The 21782-nt window shown below is 42.9% G+C and overlaps 1 long non-coding RNA gene across 1 annotated transcript in view; it reads right to left on the bottom strand.

The window, feature by feature from the left end:
* Positions 1–781: 781 nt before the first annotated feature.
* Positions 782–21782, bottom strand: part of LOC142601693 (uncharacterized) — a 30929-nt gene continuing 9928 nt past the window's right edge. The window contains exons 3-4 of the long non-coding RNA XR_012835259.1: positions 3409–4961; positions 782–2465 (exon numbers count right to left, since the gene is read on the bottom strand). This is a non-coding gene — a long non-coding RNA (uncharacterized LOC142601693). The remainder of the gene's footprint in view (positions 2466–3408; positions 4962–21782) is intronic.

Genomic DNA, 21782 nt, shown 5'->3' with positions numbered 1-21782 from the left:
ACATCTCACCCTTCTAACAAGAATCCCTCCCTTCACTGCTGAGGACTCTCGAGGAAGCCAGGCATACAGCTCTTTGCACTATTTTCTTTTTCACTTCCATTTAAGAGACACAGTTTGCTTCCTCTCTAAACCCTTTTCCATTCCAAGACCAAAACTACTTCTCCTCTGTTTTGCCCTGAAAAGGAGCATGTACTTGCCTGAAGCCATGCGATGTTCTAAGACTAACATAAAGTCTCATTTATTTATTAGCCTTCTTTGAGCTCTAAAAATACAAAACTTTTTTTTTTACAGTATCCTTAACTACTTCACAAGTTATTACTAGCACTGACCGAGAAGTGCTGTGGGTTGTAGGGTTGGGCAGCCCGGCTGGAGTAGATGGCTTAATGTGGGTCCATTTTGGAAAGGAAGTGCTTTCACAGAATCATAGAATGACATGGGTTGGAAGGGACCTCTGGAGATCATCTAGTCCAACCCCCCCTGCTAAAGCAGGATCACCTAAAGCAGGTTGCACAGGATCGCGTGCAGGCAGGTTTTGAATATCTCCAGAGAAGGAGACTGCACAACCTCTCTGGGCAGCCTGTTCCACTGCTCGGTCACCCTCAAAGTGAAGAAGTTTTTCCTCATATTCAGGTGGAACTTCCTGTGTTCCAGTTTGTGCCCGTTGCCCCTTGTCCTGTCACTGGGCACCATTGAGAAGAGTCTGGCCCCATCCTCTTGACACCCGCTCTTTAGATATTCATAAGCATTGATGAGATCCCCTCTCACTATTCTCCTGACCAAACAGACCCAGCTCTCTCAGCCCTTCCTCATACGAGAGATGCTCCAGTCCCCTAATCATCCTCGTAGCCCTCCGCTGGACTCTCTCCATTAGTTCCCTGTCTTTCTTGAACTGGGGAGCCCAGAACTCTAGATGTGGCCTCACCAGGGCAGAGTAGAGGGGGAGGATAACCTCCCTCGACCTGCTGGCCACGCTCTTCTTAATGCACCCAAAGTTCACATGAAGTTCAGTCTCAGTCCATAGGCAGTGATGCTGACTTGTGGCAACCATTATGGCAGACAGAATTAGGAGTTAATGTCCAGCTTCATGTGCTGTTTCCTTCTTGAAATGATGGTCTGAGATAGCAAATGCCATTTCTACACATCTCTGAAATAATAAACAGCATTTCTGTACTCAGTTGAACCATTTAGCTCCATCTCAACTGTTTTTCCATCGTCCAACAATGAACTGTTAAATGAGTTGAAAATCTGTTCTGAGCTAAAGATGTCTTTTCTGTAGTACTAATTGCTAACAAAGTGAAACAGAATATCAAGACAGAGGAGGATAGAAGGGCCACTTGCATGCAATTTAGTTTTTAAAAAATTATCTGGGGATATATTAGCCATAGCTTAGAAATCTTAGAACAAAGGCACTTAACACTTGAGATTTTGAGGATGTTGCAATTTATCATATATGACTTCTGCTTTAATTGCCTGTAAATATCTTCCAAAGATGTCTGTATGACTTCATAGTTTACAGTTTACCTGGGTAGTACGCTGGTCACAATTTTTAGCTTTGGGTGATGATTTCAAGGTGTCTGTAGCTTAGTCAGTACCATTTTTGCAATGATTGTTAGTTAATCTTGCCTATCATCTCGAGTGCCTGTGATATGAATGTGTAATTACGCAGGGCCAATTAGCCTTTATTTCCCAGGTGAGAGAGGTAGCTGATGGTGTAATGAAGGAGCGCTTAAAGAAAGTTATCATTCATCTGGAAAACTTACATCAGGAGAGGGTGAGAAAGAACAAGGACCCTATCATGCAAGGTAGCTCTTAAAAGGTGTGCATAATAAAGGGGCTGTGTGAGCCACACACAGGGACTCCAGTAATAGCTCCTGTGTTAAGGGAAAAGTTGCCACATTACTGTTTCCTTTTTACTTTTTTTTTTTTTTTGCCCTCCTCCTGTTGACAGTGGCCTCGTGAGCACCACAAAGTAAGAGCTTTGGCTTGCGTCTGCTTTGAAACCGCCACAGCTGTTTGCTGCAGGGCTGCCCCTGGCTGGTTGCTCTGCCGCCGGCGGCTCCTCCGCAGCAAACGGGGCACAGCAGCACCCGCGCACCTCAGCCGCTCGCATGTGCAGCACGGCAGCCCACAGAAAACTGATGATGGAAGTAGCTTTCTGAGCCATCACCGGCATGCCAACACGTTGGCTTGTCCCTGGCCTCTGCTAATTCCTCCAGAACTCAAAGATACCCCAGACACCAATGCCACGGTCTTCCTCTCTGGGCTTTGTGTCTTTACTTTCTTTCTGGGTCACTAGTGTTTTCTTCAGCTGCTGAGCAGGGCTGTGTAGCCAGCGATCTGGGGATGTCTCAGAGTGAAAAGTGTTCCCCCATCCTTCTCTGCAAGACAGCTCCACAGGTGGCAGCTCCTGCAGCGGGGTGGGAGGGAGAGACTGCTCCTTTGCAGCCTCAGGATTACACGAGAACCTTTTTAAACACAAAAAAGAGAGTGAGATAAGTTCTTGCCTTCCAGATCTCAGAAGAGTTTGAAAATGCAAATACTAAAGGTTCAGACCCTAAGTGAACTTGAAAAGAAATTGATTTTGTGTACTTTGAAGATTCACAGCTAGTCTCATGTCTTTTTTATGAAGACCTGCAGGATTCAAGCTTTTTGAGTCCTTCCTTCCCGTTAGTGGAATGGGTGATTCACCTTTTGGTTTGTTCTCACCGCTGCTGCTACCTCAAACACATTTACTAACGCAGGCAGACTCCTCTTGCACATCAGGAGGCAGAGGGGTTGGGTTTGTCTAAAAGTTATGCAGACCCATGTCATGGCTGACCTGTCAGCCGGTGTGAGGAGCTCAGCACGGGGAAGAGACTCCCCGGCCCGGCCCGGCAGGCACAGGGCCCCTCGCAGCAGCACCGAGGGGAGAACACGCAGACCATTTCTTCTGTGCATCTGCACAGGCAGCGGCACTCCCAGGGGAGCAGTGCTGGAAGGAAACAAGATGACTTGTCCTCATTTACCAGGGTGCAATACGGGGGGATTATCTACAGCATCCAGGAGAGCCTTTAGTCAGCCACTATTAAAATGGCATAATTGTCAAAAATAGCACGGAGCATTTCTGTACTGCCCACTGTGCTTCATAAGCACGCACAGAGCTTCACTAACACGCCGTCAGTATGTACGGTGGCATTGAGAGCACGGCATACGGAGGGAAGGCGTGAATAAATTAAGGTTTTTCTGTGTTACCAGATCACCAACAGAGAGGCAGAAAGGGAGAGGGGCACCTTCGGGCAATGCCGCTGCCTACAGCAACAATAAGAGGTGCTTAGCAGCTGCTGCCGCATCAGGCTGGGCATACATTAATGCTCTAGCCCAGACCAGGAGCGTGCTTTTCAAGTGAACTGCCTGATTACCCCCCATTACCATGGTCAGGTTGGCAGTCTGGGCGCCTCCCCGCTGGAACAAAACGGGATGATGTGGTTGGGGACGAAGCCCCTGAAGCCTGTGCGGCATCGGTGCTGTGTCAGGAGCACCCGTGGTTCTGCCCTGCAGCTTTGCTCCTCTTGTCTGCACTGCTTGCCAGGCGGCCACGGTCTCTGCGCACTTCTTGGTAAGCTTAAGATGGGACAACATATATTTATGCGAGGGGAAAATGACAAGGCAGGGATCACGGCAAGGAACAAGTATTAAATGGGTCGGAGGTCCCAGGAACTAAGGAGGTTCTTGATGGCTCCATGTGCCAGCGTATGCTTAACGTAGTGAAACCATTATGTTATTTTTAGGTCCAGTTTTCACACGTGAGGTGCAAACACAGGCTTCATTTTGTTTTTAAAGGTGTGACTCTTCCTCTGCAAGCTGTTCTAAATATGTGCCTCCATGTTTAATGTGCCAAAATAAATGTTCTGCTATATTCTGATTCTGGTTTGGATTTTGCTTCTGCATTTTAAGCCAGTAATGTGCACAATGACAAATTTGATATCAGTGTTCAACACCATCAGATATATGATACTTCATGGCTGTGTTGCTTTGGTCATCTTTTTTTCCCCTTCATTAAGTTATTGGCTCATTCATTGCTAAGAAAAATACAGAGAATGGAAAGTCTTAGAAAGAAAAATTCATTTAATTCCCTGATATGAACCCAAACCTGTGGCCAATTTTTAATTTTTTTTTTAAGGAAAAGTCTATATTTCAGTTAGGTTTCAAAAAAAGCCTGATTTTTTTTCTTTTTAACAAGACTTCTGGTCATGCTGGTAAAAGTCGAGCAAGCGTTACTGACTTTATTTAAAGCCTCAGCTGCTCAGGTAGCCACCAAATATAGCTGAGCTCTTACAAGAACAGCTTGCAGGATTCTAGTATTGTTTAATTTGAATACAAACCCTAGTCTAGGGTTTCATACCACAACTAGACTTAAGTGAGATTCTGATCTGGAGCCAAGCTCCACATCTGACCCAGCTCCAAATATGTCAGAATCCCAAGATGTATTTTAAGTATACCACATGACAGAGTCCCAGAACATCATAAAAAGTTACATGATAAATATATCCAAATAGGAATGCTTTCATAAATAAATGAGTTCTTGTGCCGTTGAGTTCTTCTGCCACAGTGTTGAGGATGCAGGGTCAGGTCCTTGTTCATTTGGCCAGAACAGGTTTGCATCTTGCGGATGGACTCAGAGTGCTCCAAACCCACACGTGAAGAGCACAACATCAATTGCAGCGATGAGAAAAAGAGTCAGACTTCTCAGACGGTACAACCAGAGGGCCGAGCACGTAATGTTGGGGCTGCTGTGCAGGAGCCGTCCACGTTGAGCTGATCCTCGGGCCGACCGCGAAGCACCCATTTGTCTGAGATGCAATGCTGCGGGCTCCATCGCCTTGCTCTTTGGTACTTTCGGCAGGTGGTTACCCAGCAACGATGCTGCTTCAGACCACGTTGTCCTCCCTGCCGCTGGATGGATGCATCACTCACAGTTGCTGCTATCGGGAAGGAGAGAATATGATTTGGGGGGAGGGCGGGAGGAAGGTAGCCATAAATGAAGGAAATTTATATAGCCCCCACCCTCTAGATTGCTGCAGATCAACTGGCTCACACTTAGAGATAGTCTTTGAGGAAAATTCAGGGTTTTGAATTCATTCATTTCACAGCAAATGAGATTACTGTAAAAGAGGAAAGATCCCAGATGCTTGCTCTCCTTGCAAAACTGCAAATGCTCTTGCATGATTTTTTTAGACTAGGTAATTGTAGCACCTGCCTTTGCTGAGTTGTGTAATGATGCAGCTCACCCTTACAGTGACCTTCAAAGGAAAAAAAAAGAAAAAAGAGGAAATAGCTCATTCAGAAATACCTGTAACACATCTTGCAAGAAAATGCTCTGAAGATTGCTTGCCTGCTGGCTATGCCGTATGTGAGGGGGTGGGGGCTGGGACTTCACTCTGGATTCTCACACCATTCCTCTTTTACAACCAAAGAAGGTGACTGGTTTCTGCTTTTTCTTAGCTGTTTTTCCTACGGCTGGATTTGTAGCCTGAATAGTTAGGATAGGAATTTGGTGCAGCACTTCATCCTGCTCACTGCTACAGCACTGCAAATACGCACAAGAGAAGGAAGAGGGACTGCCCAGGTGAAAGCTGGTGGAAGTGCAGTGCAGGGGGCCCTCGCTACGCCCGCTCTGTGGGTATAGCCAGTATGTATACCCAGCCTGCTGATCCCTACTTTATGCTTCTACAGAAATGCCTAGTCCTGGCCAGCAATGCCAACTCCTCCCCTTGAGCTATGAAGAAGCATTTCTGCAGCCCATGAAGGATGCAACACAAGGGGAAAGAGAGGGAGTGGGGAGGATGTACTCCCTAATACATCCATGTAGGACAAATCATAACTTAGCCCTTTGCTTCGTATCTCATTGCCCTTAGCTGCAACGCAGCCAAAAGAAGCCTAGTCTTTACTTGCTTTTCAGATTTCTCCTTTATGTTAGATACCTATTCTGCAAAAGAGCTTCCTAAAATAGGCACACAAAGAGTATCTGCATCTAGGAGCGCTCACTTAATAATGTTACCTTGCTCACAAGCTGAATGAGCTTCAGAAGGACCCTTTTGAAACTGTATCCTGCAAAAACTGGTGCAATTTATTCCTGTTAAAATTTATGTTTAAGCAAGCAAGGGAGTATAATAAGCTATGTCTAGTTTCCACACAATTTCAAAATTGGAAATTTTTTCTGTTCACAAAAAGAGACCTGAATTCAGCGAGCCCTATTCTTTGCATATTCTTGGCTATGAGATCTGCTCGCTGCCCAAAAGCACTCAGCATTTCTCAGGGTGAGGACCTCGGGACCACATTCAGGGTAAATAAGGGTGGCTGAGGCTGCGTCGGAGAGAGACCTCACCTGATGAGCGGGAGCGGCAGTCATGCCTGCGTGGCAATGCGGCTGTGTGGCAGGGCGAGGGATGCAGCACATTCTTCTCCCTGCCGCAGGCATTCCCACAGAGGCAGGGAGGCTCAGGGGCTGCCAGCTGCTCGGCCCTGTGCTGCTGGAAGAATGCAGCTGAATGTGAAAACTTGCCACCAGGCTGAAGCCCTGATACACCTGTCCCTCCTGTCAGTCTCCTGCAGCAAAGTCTCGCAGGGACTTAAAAACTTAAGCCATAAAAGTGGGATTTAACTAGCCTTATTCTAGAATGCAATATGTAACATCCATGCTCCATATGTCCCATGATGGGAATGTCCATTTAAACCATGCTATGTAAACAAGACAACAGCTGTGGAATGGCATGAGCCATCCCACTGTAATTCAGAGAAGAGTTAGGCAAAACTTTAGAGGAACATTCCTTTTTATTAAATACCTATGCCCAGAGAAATGGGAAGAATGTGTGATGGGGATCAGTGTCATCTTCTTTTTTATTAAGTGGCAGAGTTGTGAGAAACCCGTTAGAAGGAGGAAAATGGCTCCTCCAGCAATGAGAGCAGGGGAAACTATTTCCCTTTTTCGTGTTGTTAACAGTCTTGCGTCTAGCCTGGAAAGATAATGTGTCGGGAAGCTCCTAGCGCTCACCTTTTATAGGTCAGCAGTGTGGGAGCCCTGGAGGAATGTACTCTGGCAAATGTATGGAAACAGCTGGCTGCAGCTGAATCGGTTGTTTCCTCCCTGGAGATAAATGTTTGTCTGTCTTTTTTTTCCCCTGTTTCCTTAAATTCTAAATTAGACTGCCATAATGCAGAGAAATTTCCTGATGCTTCCAGTGAAAGCATGTATAACAAATGGAATAACAAGCGCTTCTCAAAGCATCACTTTTTCTGTTTGTTAGCTGAATTGAGAGGAAAAGGATTCTGGTTTTCTGTTTGTTCCTTCGCTGGGCTTTTTTCCCACATGAAAACAAATATATTGTTCTATATTAATCTCTGGTTAAACAAAATGCTTTATTTAACTATAAATCAGACATCTTGGCTGTTCCCATCCCCCTTTACTTTATTAAACTTGGATAAATTGAAACTAAGCATCTTCAACTTGCAGGTCAAGGTGCTTGAACACTCTTAAAAAAGCAGCCCAATGGTTTGATTAATTTGATTTTAACCTGAAAATAATTAGTTCTACTAAACTTTCATTATTGGTTAATAAAACTTCTAGCATTACAATTTTCTTCTGTTCCAGTTACAATATACGTACTGACTTCTGTAACAGACACAAAGATTTAATAACCTCCTAGGAAAATATTGACCAAGACAAGAGGTCAATATTAACCTGTCAAATCAATAAATCCAAACATTCACATTGGAAGTAGTTAATCTGCTCATACTTGTTTCAAAAAAAGCCAAGATTATCGAAGATGTTAATGTTGCTGAAGCTCAGAAACATACTTATTTGTCACATAATTTACAAAACTAGTAACAAGTGCTTACTTGTAACATGGAAATTAAAAGTTAAGATCATCATAAATCTTATGTACTTGGACCTAACCAGAAACTAGGAATCATCATCACACGCACACTTTGCACTTGGCTGTTTAAAAGCTGTGTTTGACAAAGGCAGCTTGGACTTTTAGTGCCTGAGTACAGGCCTGTGGGGTCAAAAGTGAGAATTAGGTGCACTCTCTTCCAAATACCTGCTCTGCTAAATACCCTGGCTACACTCTCTTGCATCGAGACACTGGTAGCTCTAGGGGGAGAAAAAAACCTCTTGGGGAGAGGAGGAGAGATTTTATTAGAGCAATTTCTTCAAAGCTCTGGGTAGGAAGCCAAAATCTGCATTTGCAAAGATTTTCAGCAAGGAAATAAGTACAAGGTGTCCATCCTAAAGAGCTTTCCATCTGTGGTCATGGAGCAGTAAGACTTCCTAGCGATGGTTCCAACTTCCCCTAAAATCCGTTATTTATGATGGTCTTGTGATAAAAAGTTAGTATCCTGTCTGAGTTACAGACAAGTGGGCATACACCTCATCAAGCTTTCAGAGAGGATTTTGGAAAGAATTTCCCACTTACTGCATTAATAGCCTTGTGTTTGAAAGAGGTACAGTGCAGAAGCTGAGCGCGGAGGGGGAACAGTCGTCTTTCTCCTCTGTGAAGCACATCCTTGCATAGAATATTTACGGCCTCTGGACCCTTTCTGTTTATTTCTAGAACTCAAACAGCATCCTGGCTATGGATTATCTGTGAGCTGGAAGTGCAAATTCCCATGCAAATGAGTACACTGAGGACCCTTATTACTAGAAAGGCAACAAAGACTCTTCAGGAAAAGAGAGGGGTAGCAGGCAAGGAGAAAAGGTTCCTGTGGGTCAGCTGTGGGGTTAGCAGAGGGAATTCAAGGCTTGCAGCTGAACCATCAACAACCTCTCTCCATTCTCACAATGGGGCATTGTTCAAGCATCTCAGTGATGTCCTCTATTAATAATGGTGAATTCTCTTTGAGTAGCCTGCCCTAGAAACCGTATGGATTAGACATCAAGTCCCACATACTTTAGCAAGGGAAAGAGAGAGAAAGCATAGAAAGGCTAGGCTTGCTCTTGCATTCCTTCACTGTTGAGGGCAAAGGAGGAACACAAAGCATGCAGGAAAATATTCTTAATAAGGTGTGTAATCCGGTCGTGAAAAGGGGAGGGAAAATACAACTGTTACACTACCAGTTTGGTCCTAGCTTTCAACATTGGGATCATGGTTGTATTCTCTGCCCTTCATGTTAATGCAGCTGAAGTGGAAGAGGTTTGCAGAGTACCATTTTTTTCAGTTGTCAGGTGTAACCATGATCACCATCACTTGTGCTGCGGCTATACCCCCCGTGTAATAGGATAGGGGTCCCCCATTCTGCTAGACCTCGATGAAGTATAAAAGACATTGATCCTGTCCCGAACAGCTTACCATCCAACCAACAGGCAACAAAAGCAAGCAGTGAGGTGGAGGAAGCGCTAAAGGGAAGTTTTTAGCATTTCTGGGTTACAATAGCTGGCTTTATACCCAGCCAAAGGTGTCCAAACAATTTAGAAGTGTTGAGCTTATTGTAAAATTAGTAATTAAATGATAAGAGCTCTGCTCAGGCACAGTTCCACGTGGTCTCGTGAGCATGCTGATCTCTGAATATGGGGTAAGTCACTGAGTTCATGCTTAGGTTGCATTAAGACTTCACTTTTCTCACACAACTCTGATCCAAGCCAGCTACAAAGAGCTGCAGAGGAGGCAGGGGAAGATAAAGTTGGTTGTGGAGGATGGAGGAGGATGGTCATAGAAGGAATGCCAGCAGCAGCTGGAAATATGGCAGTGGGTGAAACGTGAGGTATTGGCCTACGGCATCCACGATTTCCAGCAGCCAAACCTAGCGCTGAGAGCTCAGAGGCCATTGGTACCGCACGTGAGAGCAGCTGCAGGAGGGTTTGCCCGCAGAGTAGTATGTAACAAATGACTCTCAAAGGCAAAAATGAAGATGCATTGGCGAACATATTCAGAAATTAGGCACTTGAGGAAAAGCAGCATTCCAAGACACACGAGCTACGTAGATGGATAGATGGTGTGCTTGTCTACAGGGGAAATTCTATTGACTAAGCTAAGGTGTGAATTTATACAGCCCTAGCTACTCTGCACTAGCTTCCTGTGTGGATAGCCTTAATCTGTACTAAGAATGCTTTTGTGAGCACAATGACACATTTACTACAGGAGTTAATGTAGAGCAGCAGCTAATGCGCTGCAAATTCACACCTGGGCGAACACCATCCTGCCTGCCCCCGCTGATTATACAGGAGCACTTTTCAAACAAGGGGCACTTCAAGCAACCTACAGTCGGGGAAAGCATTTCCAAATGCTGATGTCGTATTGGGGCAGGGCTGCCTGGGCAACATCATGGACAGAAATCGTTGACAAGATTTGAGGTGAAACAAATAGGTTTGGACTTTTTGATAAGGTTGGGAGGGTATCCCTGAGGAAAAGCATTTTTTCTGAAGTGTCCCAGAAATATTTTATATTATTAAATTACTCTTTGAATATATGCATGCTAATATGCTTTATGCATCCTATAGATATGATTCCCTTTCACCTTCACCCCTTCACAAAAGTTTATTTCTGTCTTTGTTGGAAATTGTGAAACCAAAAGACAAGTGAAATGATGTATCTGAGATCACATCTGGAAAGGGACCCCTAATCTCCTGATACTAAGCGCTGCTCTTAGGGAGTCTGGCTGTCATAAACCACAGTTTTTTGTCTCTGTGAAGGGAAGAAAGAGCCAAGACTTTGGCCCAGCTATGGATCCAGATCCAGATTTTGTAGATGAGGCACTGCAGTATATGATGAACCTAGTAAAAACCGTGCTTGCTGGAATGCATCAAAAATAACACTTTAAAGAAAGAGGCTTTTAACAAATCCCAGCCACTTCTGAAAAAATGTTCCCTTTAATCCTACTGACGTTGCTGAGACCCTTAATCCTGGAATTGTCTCGCTTACTTGAGTACACGTGGGGGGAGAACAATCTGGTTCTATAGAAACAAACATACTCTTTTTACAAGTGGTAGGTTAAGCATGCAAAGTCTGTCATTACCATAATGACGAGAGTGATGCTCTATGAAGAATACTAATGCATCCGTACTCGTTCCATCACGGAGGGCACGTCACTTTTATTATTGAAAGCTGCTGATGTGAATAACACAGAAAGGTTTCTCAACATTTCCTGTTTTGCTGAATAGTATGTCACATTGTCACAGCACACTGTTATATGATCTGGTAATGAAACACCATAATGCACTTGTATGTGGAAACAGACTTAAGGATACAGAGAGTACGTTAGCCCTCAATTATCTGGCCTTGGATGGCCTAAATCTCAACCTTCTGGATGCTTTCATGTCTTGCATAAATGCAAAAAGTAGAATTCAGAACTGACAACCAGCACCGGCTGCAGGAATGTAACAGCATCTTCTGTGAAGGCAGACAAAAAAGCGTGCTGCTGTACATGGAGATATTGGGTACTTAACAACAGACATCCCACCTGCTCTTAACTCTATCCGATTGTACCCTTAATGTTTTACAAATAAACAAGCTTCCATAAACACTCAGCTATGTTGTGTTACACTGCAATTATATAAAGAAGCTGCAGTGGGCCGCTTTGCAGGGATGAAGCTGTTTTATAAGGGGATGCTCCAATAGAAAACATCTGTCCCTTATTTATGGGCATGGTTTAAGCCACTGAATAGCTGATTCTTTACTCTTTCCTCTCCCCTCTCTCCTAGTGGCCTATTATACAGTTTGCCAACTATTTACAGTCTATTTCAAATAGACTCTTATTTCCAGGCCTGAAATTAGCCATGATACTACTCGATATGCTGACATTTCTGATGCTTAGCATCTAAGGAGATGCTGCTGTTTCCTTTCCAGCTCAGAGAAGATGGGTACGGAGCGGGTGAATTCCTCAGAACTTCGAGGCAGCCAGTTCACTCAGGCAGGGAATGGCTCGGTGTTACCATATCCCATCCGCAATCCTATCGTTACATGGTTGAATTGCAGTTCCCATTATAAGCTTCATTTTCCGGGGTTTGTAGCTCATCCGTAACTGGCCATTAAGGTTGTCAGCCCAGCAATGAATATTATTCTAAGACTTTGTTAGAAAATTGGCTTAGCTTGCCTTTTTTTTCCCCCCCTTTAAGAGTGAAGTCTAAAAATAGTTTTTAGATGTGGGCTGTGAAAATCTCGACAGATCGCAATGCCCTCACCAAAATACCATGGGTACTTTGATGCACGCTCTCAGCAAACAGAGCAGCACAGGCTGAAACATGGAACTTGAATTAAGGTTAATTGAATATCTTTCTGCATCTTGTGTGCCATGCTGCTCCATTCCTGGCCTTCCAACTCTTATTAGAGACAGTGTCTATATTTAGCTTTCCCACACTAACCCCATTCAATCTGCATGTTGGACTTGATCTTGCAGATTCTTCATTTAGTTTAGTTTTGCTCAATTTCAAAGGCAGAAAAAAGCATGGCTAAAACCTCTGTACACCTCCAAGGAATGTAAAATAAATTTCATGCTTAGACAGTAGTTCAGAGCATTATGATTATTTACAATTGTGAGTTTCACCCTCCCTCTGCTACCTAACTATATTTGCTTGCTCATCTATGTCTCCACTGGGCAAAAGTGGAGACTGACTTACTCTCATGGGAAGGATTGCAAGGAGGAGGCACTTTCTGTCCTAATTACCAAGGCTGAAGGAAGAACAGTGCTCATTCTCTTGTGGAAGAACATCTTCAGCTTCCAGGATCCCTAAAGCTTTGTGAAACCTGGGTACAAGAAATGCAAGCCGTATTTTTGGATGCCTTTATCTCTGCTCTGGCTCTGGGGCCCTCTCTTTCTGCTGCAGCTCTCAGACAATGTGTCTTCAAATGGGTATCTCAAAATGCTTAATCCATTACTGAATGTCTGAAGTGTGGAAGGGCCAACTCATTCTCTTCTGAGCATGCCTGAGCTTCTCTGCAGCCATAGAATTTCTCTTTCAGATAATGTGGTTGTGGCAAGCTGTCTACCATGGTATTGAAAAAGACTTGCATCCCTCCCTTGATTTAATTCTGTGTTACAATTTGACTGTTGGATTACAAACCCTTCAAAGCTAGGATCTGCTTCTGGTTTCCTTGCAAAATGCTGTGAACATTTGTGATGAAGTTAGGCAAATGGCAAAGAGTGTGATAAATTAATAACCTTGCCAATTGTCTTTGGAAACCAAAATTCAAGGGAATTCAGGTAGAATTCCTCTATTGGATTGTGACCTGTTACAATACTTTCAAAGCTGATGAAGACAGTAGAAAACCTAGTGAAAACATAAGACTGCTATAATACTCTAATACATCACTAATAGGGAGTTTGTGCAATCATATTCCTCCTCTTTCCACCAGTCTGCAGTTTTCCAGTTTAGTAATATGGTCCACAATTCCCAGCATGTATCACAATGCCATCCAAAAAGTTTGCTGCCCCTCAAATCTTCTCTGTCCCTTTGTCAAAAGTTGCTGCCCCGGTGGCACAGACAGTGATGCCACAGTGCACAACGCAGTATATCAACTTAAAGCACCACTGCTTCTAGTTGATGTTAAAATACTAAGCAGGACACTGCTGCTGAGGAGCAGGTACATCTCCCACTCCATCACTTCTACTACAGAAGCATTAACTCTAAAAAATGGGCAGGACAGCCAGCTAGGGCAGCTAGGATTTAGCAGCCACTGCCAAATCTGACAGGGATCACAAACCAGAGCCCTCAATTTCACCTACATTATTCACTCATGCTGTATTAACTCATTCCTATCGGTTTTTACTGCTTGGGCTAACATATGTGGATATCATATTGCCTATTGCTTAGCCAAGCTTGCTTTAGACTGCAACTGGAGAGAATTCAGAGAAAAGCAACGCAATGAGTTTGTCACTAACTGTTCCGGCAATGACATACCCAGGAACCAGGCACAATTAGCCCAGGATCCTGCAGAGAGAAGTACCGCTGCCTCCCTGCTCCACACGCATAAGTAAATCACATTTCCTTAAGTAAACTCCAGTGCACAGTAGAAAACTGAAGCTTTCCCTTAAGTCTCCCTTTTACTTGTTCAGTTTCTGAACTCTTAAATTTTATTTCTTTTTGGAATGCCACTGCTAATGTAAAGGAAATTAAATATCAACATTTCTTTCAGCACTTTTTAATCATATGCTTTGTGGCTAGAACTTATGCTGTTAGTAAATGCACGTTAAACCTTGAGAAGATTACAGCGCAGCCCTGGGATTTCAAGAAACTTTAGGGAAATAACCAGTCATTGTCCCACTATTGTGTTACAGCTACCTACAGTGTTAGGAAACAGAAAATTAATACTGATTAATGTATTTCTCTGATTTACTCTCACTGCAAGAATGAGCTAACAAAATGAAACCTAAATTAATTTTGGTAGGAATTAAATTTATTCCATCCAAATTCACATCTAAAGATGGTAAAAGTCATCACTCAGAAAGAAATGAATCAAAACACAGTATCTCTAAACCCATCACTTTCCTAGCTGCACAAAAAAAATGTAGACCTGCCCTAAGAGACCCCAACTCCCTGAAAATAAGAAATAGGTAACTCCTTCTAACAGGTCTACAGTTTCAATGTATTTTGCTCTTGCTTAAGTTTAAAACTGTGCAGTCAGTAACCTTACTTTAAGGGGAAATTGCGGTCCTAGAGGGAATATGAATAGAAATACCTCAAAAAACCCAACTGCCTATACCAGAAAATGAAGCAATAACCTGCTAATAATGTGTCCTTGAACCCAGCAGTGACTAGTCTTCTGAATACTTCTTCTCTGGGTACACATTGTTCAGGGGCCTTTTGCTATTTTCAGTGTTTGGAGCAAGGCTCTCCAATAAGCTGTAGCCATCTGTGAATTTAAAATACTGCCTTAGCCCAACATGAATGCTGTCTTGACGCGAGTTTGTGCCTTGGTAGTTCACCCTGCTGCTTGCAGCGCTCTTCATTACAAGCTAATACAACTTCTTCTTGTTCTCCCATAACCTGTGGAATGACGAGTTTGCGTTCTGCTCAAACACCAGCTAGCAATTCAACAAAGTGGAAGACCACCACAGGCTTACCAAGCCAGCAAAAACCCAGGAGAATGCCTTGCCTTCCTCTTACACTGCTGTCTTACAGATGTATGCACCTAAGTCACATATTAGCAGAAGTGTCTGTTTTCTGCATGTGGAGAGCCAAGAGTGGTGGGAACCCGCAACATGCAGCACAGTATCTGAACTGAAATAAAAAGTGACAAAAATGGGTTTGCTACTTATAACTAAGGTGTAAATCAGTAGAAAAACAAAGATGAAAATGGTGAAGTAAATTCAGATTTGATATTTTGTGGATGCAAAAGACAGCAGCAGGGATTCTTACTTAATCAGAGGCTACAAGAAAGGAAAAAAGCAACTAACAAAAGAAGTTGTACAGGGGTCTGGAAGACTAATTTATTTGAAGGCAATATCTTACGTGATTTTCTTGTTAAACTCACCTATATCTTTACAGCACAATGTTATTATTTTTTCACATGTATTACTGTAAAAATATTTAGCGCAAATAACACTGCTTTCCCACATACATCTACTTTTTAAGCATTTTGCACCTGAGGTGCAATTTCTATCAGTACTGAAACTAATTCCTCACATCCTACTAGTGAATTTTTTTCTGGCTGTGAGTGGTTATGTCAGCACTAGAGCCTCATGGGGTCTAAGGTATGAATATGCACCATAATGGTGCTAAACTCCATTATTATGGGGCTTATTATAGGTTTCTTTGTATACCTGCTTGTTCTCATTAGTTATGACTTTAGTGTCAGCACCAAATGCCAGTTATCTGACTCTCAACCTTGCCGTCACAGGATCCCTTTAATATAGACTTCCCATCCAACAATAAAGGAAAGGCCACATAATCTCCCCAACACTTAATACTGATGCCTCTGCATGATACTCATCAAAAACCAAATAGTCCACCACTGGTTTAAACCTGGTGGAAGGCCAAGTTTATATTTGCATTTCAGGATATAATCTACTAAAACTAACACCATTTAACAAAATGGTAAAGCTCTTCCTGGCCTCTGGGAAACTAATATTGGTACATTCCCAACACTGACCCACAAGAAGAGTCCCAAAACAGAGGAGCTCAAGGCCAGCTGGTTAGTTTTACTGAGGTTTGGTTCCTGGAAAAGTAGCACACGTCACCTCCACAGCTGGGGACTAAGGCAGTGAACTGCAGCTCCCCCCGGGAGACCTGTAGGGTCTGGCAATAAATACAGATTTCCCACATGTCAGTCTGAGACCACGGTGAGGTCTGGGCAAACTGTGCTTAAAATCCTCACCCATGCTGGAGTGCCCCACTTGAGTACCCCTGTACCCATCTATATGAAAAGCCACCCTGTGGATTTGCTAGGTGAGTTCAGCGCTCCTCTGTCTTCCATAAAAGAAGGTGAGCGGCTCCCAGCTGTAACATGGGAGTCTACATACTCTCTAAAAGCATATTTTCCTTTCCACTGCAACTCAGATACGCTGCCTTCCCACTTCTCTGGGCAGGTCCAAAATATATGTTAATGATTCATTATGAACAGCTTTGCCCATTCTGCAGGATGAAGAATCCAAGAAGTAGGGCTCAAAGATGGTAGAAGATATTTACTTTCAAGAAAAAGGTTATAAACAAGCTGTATGCTATCATCTGTAACACCTTATTTGCTCATTTGCAGCTGAATCCTTCCTCATGAGAAAATTTAGAGGGGACTTTGCTACCATATTTGCGGTGAAGCCACAATAAATCCACAGGATATTCCACTCAAGGGAGAGATCCAGGGGGGAATGGTATAAATTGCCAGCAAAAGCAGAACTATTTCAGGGTGGTCTACTTAGAACTAACTTCCCTGCTTGTTGATTATGTTGTTGATGGTTGGCCAAGATTTTTTTCAGAAGTACCTAAAGTTAGCTCAAAAGGTCATACTTGGGAAGGCGGATAAATGGCCCAAATTACATACATTCTGTGCTCCAGCAGCTCAGCCACTGGTTTAATTATGAAATAAGCATGCTGATTATTAATCTTCCTAAACATTTTGAAAATCTTGACCTTTGATTTTCAACCAACTGCAATGCAGTCTCTGTCTAATCAACAGTTCTTCATCTATTCCACCAAGAAAAGAAGTAAAACCCTTTACATGTGAGACTGTAAAAGGCATAAAAATGAAGAGCAAGATGAAGTGAGTTTCCCCAGAATGGTCAATCCAGGTGCAAGCTGCCAACATTCCCAATTTTTGAATGCCGGCCTGCCAAGATAGGAGAGCCTCTTTCAACCCTTCCTAAAATCCCTAGCTTGGAGGATGTTAGCTTCGCTCTGCGGTATCGTGTTGTTGAGGGACCTCGCCAGGAAGCAAGTGCATGGAATTAGATAGCGAAGGAGAGACCGAGGGATCTGAAACTCAAGTGGTGGGATCACAGTGGGGTAGCACTGAAGAAGCTGGCGCAGACCCAGCGAGCTGTTTGCAGTAATAGAGGAGAGAATTACTACAAACCCTCATCCTCATTCCACGACAGCAGTTGGTAGCTGTTAACTACATGCAGACTGTAAAAGGAGAATGAGAACCAGCCACCTTCAGCCAGAGGAAGAATGAATAAAATGCATTAGGTCTCTTGCATATGAAGAATCAGAAACCTATACAAATAAACTATTTCTGCAACAAGGCACAGTGCCAGCAGCAACAGTCTGAACTACTAGTCTGCTCTGACAGCAATGAGAAATGGCAGCTTCTCAGAAGACATCACCTTAAAATAATAACAGCAAAAAGTGTCCCAAATCTGCATATGGACCTCACTGTCTGGCTTTTTTAGGAACAGAAATACTTTGGCCATAGATAGATTAGTTTCTGGGTTTGGCTTTTGAGTAATTGAAGGAATCAGGCAGTGATTTAAGAGCAGTGGATCACCCAAACTCCATACACGGCTTGGCTTTGTTAGCAGAGCTTACTGCTCTTATCTCATCTCGCTTCATTTTAAAAAGACTAATCATCAACACAGCAGGGTACATGCAGAAAACCAAAAGGTCCAATTCTGCAGTTCTCCTGTTTGCATAAGCCTGCAGTAACTCACTTTTGGGTGAGTGGTAAGGAGAAAACTGATAGGAGACAAGGATCTGACCCCCATCTGGAGAATCTCAAGGTAATTAAAGGACAGAGAAGCAAGGCTTCCATTAATGTTAAAAGCATTTGTAAGACCAGATTCCCCATTTTCATGTGAAAATGTGTTCAGATACATCTGTGTATTAAAAATAGAAAAGAGACCCCCTATAAATTCATACACACTGAGCTGAACTTTGTGGTGGCCTGCAGTTAAAGTAAACAGTGAAGAATGGGAGAGCCGGGAAGAATGGATTTGACCAGAGCCTCCAGTTAACTGTTCTAATTCCTTCCTTCCTTCCTCTTACTTTTTATTTCATTCCTTCAATCAGTCTGTGTATTTTTCTTCTGCAAATTAACCACTAGGGAAGGATGTATTTTTTAGAAAGGTTAAAGCAGTGCTGCCATTCTCCTACCAGGCAAAGGAAAAGTGTCCAAACTCAGCTCCAAGAAGCTCCTGATTGCTCTGATGAGCACTGAAAACACCAGCATCTTCACATTAAAGGGGTTTCCACTTCCCCAGTGCTAGCTTTGAAATAATCTCATATAAAAAGCTTCATATAACAGTGGGCATGTCTGCAAGAAGAGCAGCGTTGGCATCAACCACTATCTTTAGCTTCTTTCTCACGCTCTGTGACTGTAGACTGGTTAATCAAGATTCTTGTCCAACTGAGTATGTCTCTCATTTTGATACTCCTAGGAGCACTGTTAATCCTCCTTCCAAAGGAGGACACACGTTTAAGATTAACTTTTGTAAGAATTCACTGTGAAATGCTCACAAGCAGCCAAGGGACTTTGCAGACTTGACACTTGAAGATCAAATATCCTATGATTTGGTTGGTGAGACTGTTCTGAATGTTGTCACGTCACTTATGGATCAAGTCTAAACATTTCATCATAACCTCTCACGTGCAAAGCTCCCGCCACTTCCTCCTTCAAATCCCTTCTTAAATACATTTCCTTTGAAAAGCTTCCAATGTTCCTCTGCTCACCAATAACATCTGCACCCACTTTATGGTAAAGTAATATCAGCGACTTGTGCCGAAAGTAGACTTTCTGCTGCCTGTAGCGGGGCCTAATCTTCCATCTGTTTGCAAAGTGTATACGTATCTTAAGATCATCCCCTTCCTTCCCCCCAAAAAGCAACCAGAAACTGATATAACCCAGGATCAAATTTCGATGGCAGACCCTCTGGCTGGGTCCTGCCAGTAGAATGGCTGAAGAAAACAGCACAATCTTCCAACCAGTTTCTTAGAGAAAGGAAAAAAGGAAATATTTCTATTGCACTAGGAATACTTGGAAGCCTCATAAGTACACTTCTCACACAAGGAATATTTGCAAACCTTGTAGAATAGAAATAGCAAAAATTAAACAATTTTTCATTATGCTCCCTGTTCTACAAGACATACTTTTCCTGGAACCTTAGGGCTTATCAGCATAGGCTTTCTGACCAAGAACAAGTTTTTCAGCTTACCCAATTAAATTTAAACAGTTACTTTATCCTTTCAGTGTATATTTATCTCCCTGTCTTCTCCCTGCAAAGCCCCACAGAACTACAGTTGGCTTATTGGCAAGGCTGACCTGGAATTGTGCTGTAACACCTGATTACCACGGACCACCACAAAAATATCAAATGTACCATGAAGCATATGTGTCCCCTTCACCACATCGATTTCCATCTTCCTTGGGACCTCAGGACCCCACATCCCACTTCTACCTCTCATGCTGCTGGTTTTGACACGGGCCGCTGCTTTGCCAGATGGTGGCTGCCTTGCCAGCCTTCAGCAGCGGCAACAAGTGGGATCTGTTCACAAAAATGGCAGCAGCAGTGATGGAAGCTGCGTGGAGGCAGTGGTTGAGGAGTATATTTTCCCTAAAATGGCACCTTAAAGAATATACATTTGCTTTAGGTGCACCATATAGTATAACCATAAGATGGGGCCATAAACACACAGATAGTTCAGTCTGGGAATCAAGCTACTTATATGTACACTATTCTGGACTTTTAATTCTATGTATTTAGATACCCAAATAAATGGCCTCTTTTTCTGAAAGGCTGAGAACTGCATTTACTAAATATGGAAATAGGGTATCTAAAAATAAACACACAAGTATGAAGATGTTAGCCTTATTCTATAAAACGGGGGCAAGACAACTGCAGCAACTTATATGTCCAAAATACTTCTTAAAAGTAACCCTTCTCCCACCCAGCCCTCAAAGAGCCCCAAGCAAAACAAAACCAAAAAGCCTCCACAAAAATTCCAAGAGTGGAGTGAACATGTCAAGAAAGGCACAGAGAAAAGATTGCTAGTGATAAGTGGGCTCCCTGTGGATGAATAGGCATTTATGTTGCCAAAGGACAATACAAATTTGACATTGTTTTACTAATTTTCACATTTTTCATTTTATGGCAGCAATCATCATAAGCCACCAGAAGACAATACTATCTAATGGCAAATGAACAACGCAAGCAGTCACGGCATCCCCAGCCACTGTGGAGGGTGATAAAGCTACACAGCATCTGGAGTTTTGCTACAGCGACAAGCAAATATAAACACATAAATGGAGTTTACAGTTAATCTTCATATTTTTGGAAGTCCTTCAACACAGCTCCAGCAAGAGCTTTTCCAACACCTTAGTTTCAAACTGGAATCACCATTAAACCTATCAGGTTTCTGCCCAGACATAGAAAATCCCCTTACTTGAATTCCCAGGCGTATTTCTAATTTCTCTGTTTAATTATATCCCTGAATTTTAAATTCAATTTATCCTGGAAGTTTTTTTTTCAATATATGTTTAAGTCATATTATCGAGCAGGCTAAACCCTTCTAAGTATAGAAACACAAATCTTTTTGTTACCCAAATCCCAGCAGTCAATATTATAGATTAGAGAAGTAAATTCCTGGGTTAGTAATTTATATCAAACTAAAAGGCAATGCCTTTCTTTAAGTGCTAAAGTAGTCCTCCCAAATTACTGCAAACTGTGAGTTACTGTTTCACTCAGCACTAGTCTTGTACATGTTTCTGTCTCAAATTTCCCCTCTAAATGCCTACAAAAAAAGAGAAATGTGCCATGGCTCAGCCTGGTTTGAAGTATTTCTTCCTTCCTTTTTGTCTTCTGTGGCGCTCGATGTATTCTGCGTGCAGCAGCGTCTCCTAGTGGGAAAGGCAGTGAACAGTGGAATTTTTGCTTCCCACCGTTTCACTACATTTCCACATGCTTGCACAATAAAAGGAATCAGGTAGGACCAGGTATCGGTACTAATGCTGCACAGCAGTATTTACCTCTGTTGAAATGAGGGCTGGCCCCTGAGTTACAGAAGGATCTGGCAACGTGAGGGTCAGAATCCTTCCCACCAGCCGTCGAAAGAGGCAGGGTGGGCTTTGCCAAATGGCCCTGTCCAAGGGTCTTTTGTGGGAAGAGTTTCTCCAAGGCTTGAATCAGATATCAGGTCTAATTTTGCACTAATTTCCAGCAGTGTTAACACAACTGAATTCCTGACTTTTATCAGCTTAAATGAAAAAGGTGTCTACTTACTTTCTAAGCAGCTCATAATGAAGAATTTATTCTCTGTGTTATTTGGAAAAGGAAAAGTGCTTGCAAGAAGTTATAGAAGTACTGTGGATAGTCTCCAGATAGGCAACAATTTACAAAGAATTGGGGGAATGCTTCAGTACTTTCTGCAGAAAGGTTAGAGAGATGTG

Source organism: Balearica regulorum, chromosome 4, assembly GCF_011004875.1.
Source record: "Balearica regulorum gibbericeps isolate bBalReg1 chromosome 4, bBalReg1.pri, whole genome shotgun sequence".
NCBI lineage: Eukaryota > Metazoa > Chordata > Aves > Gruiformes > Gruidae > Balearica > Balearica regulorum.
The sequence above is the reverse complement of the archived record's forward strand: the minus strand, read 5'-3'. Positions and strand labels throughout refer to the sequence as shown.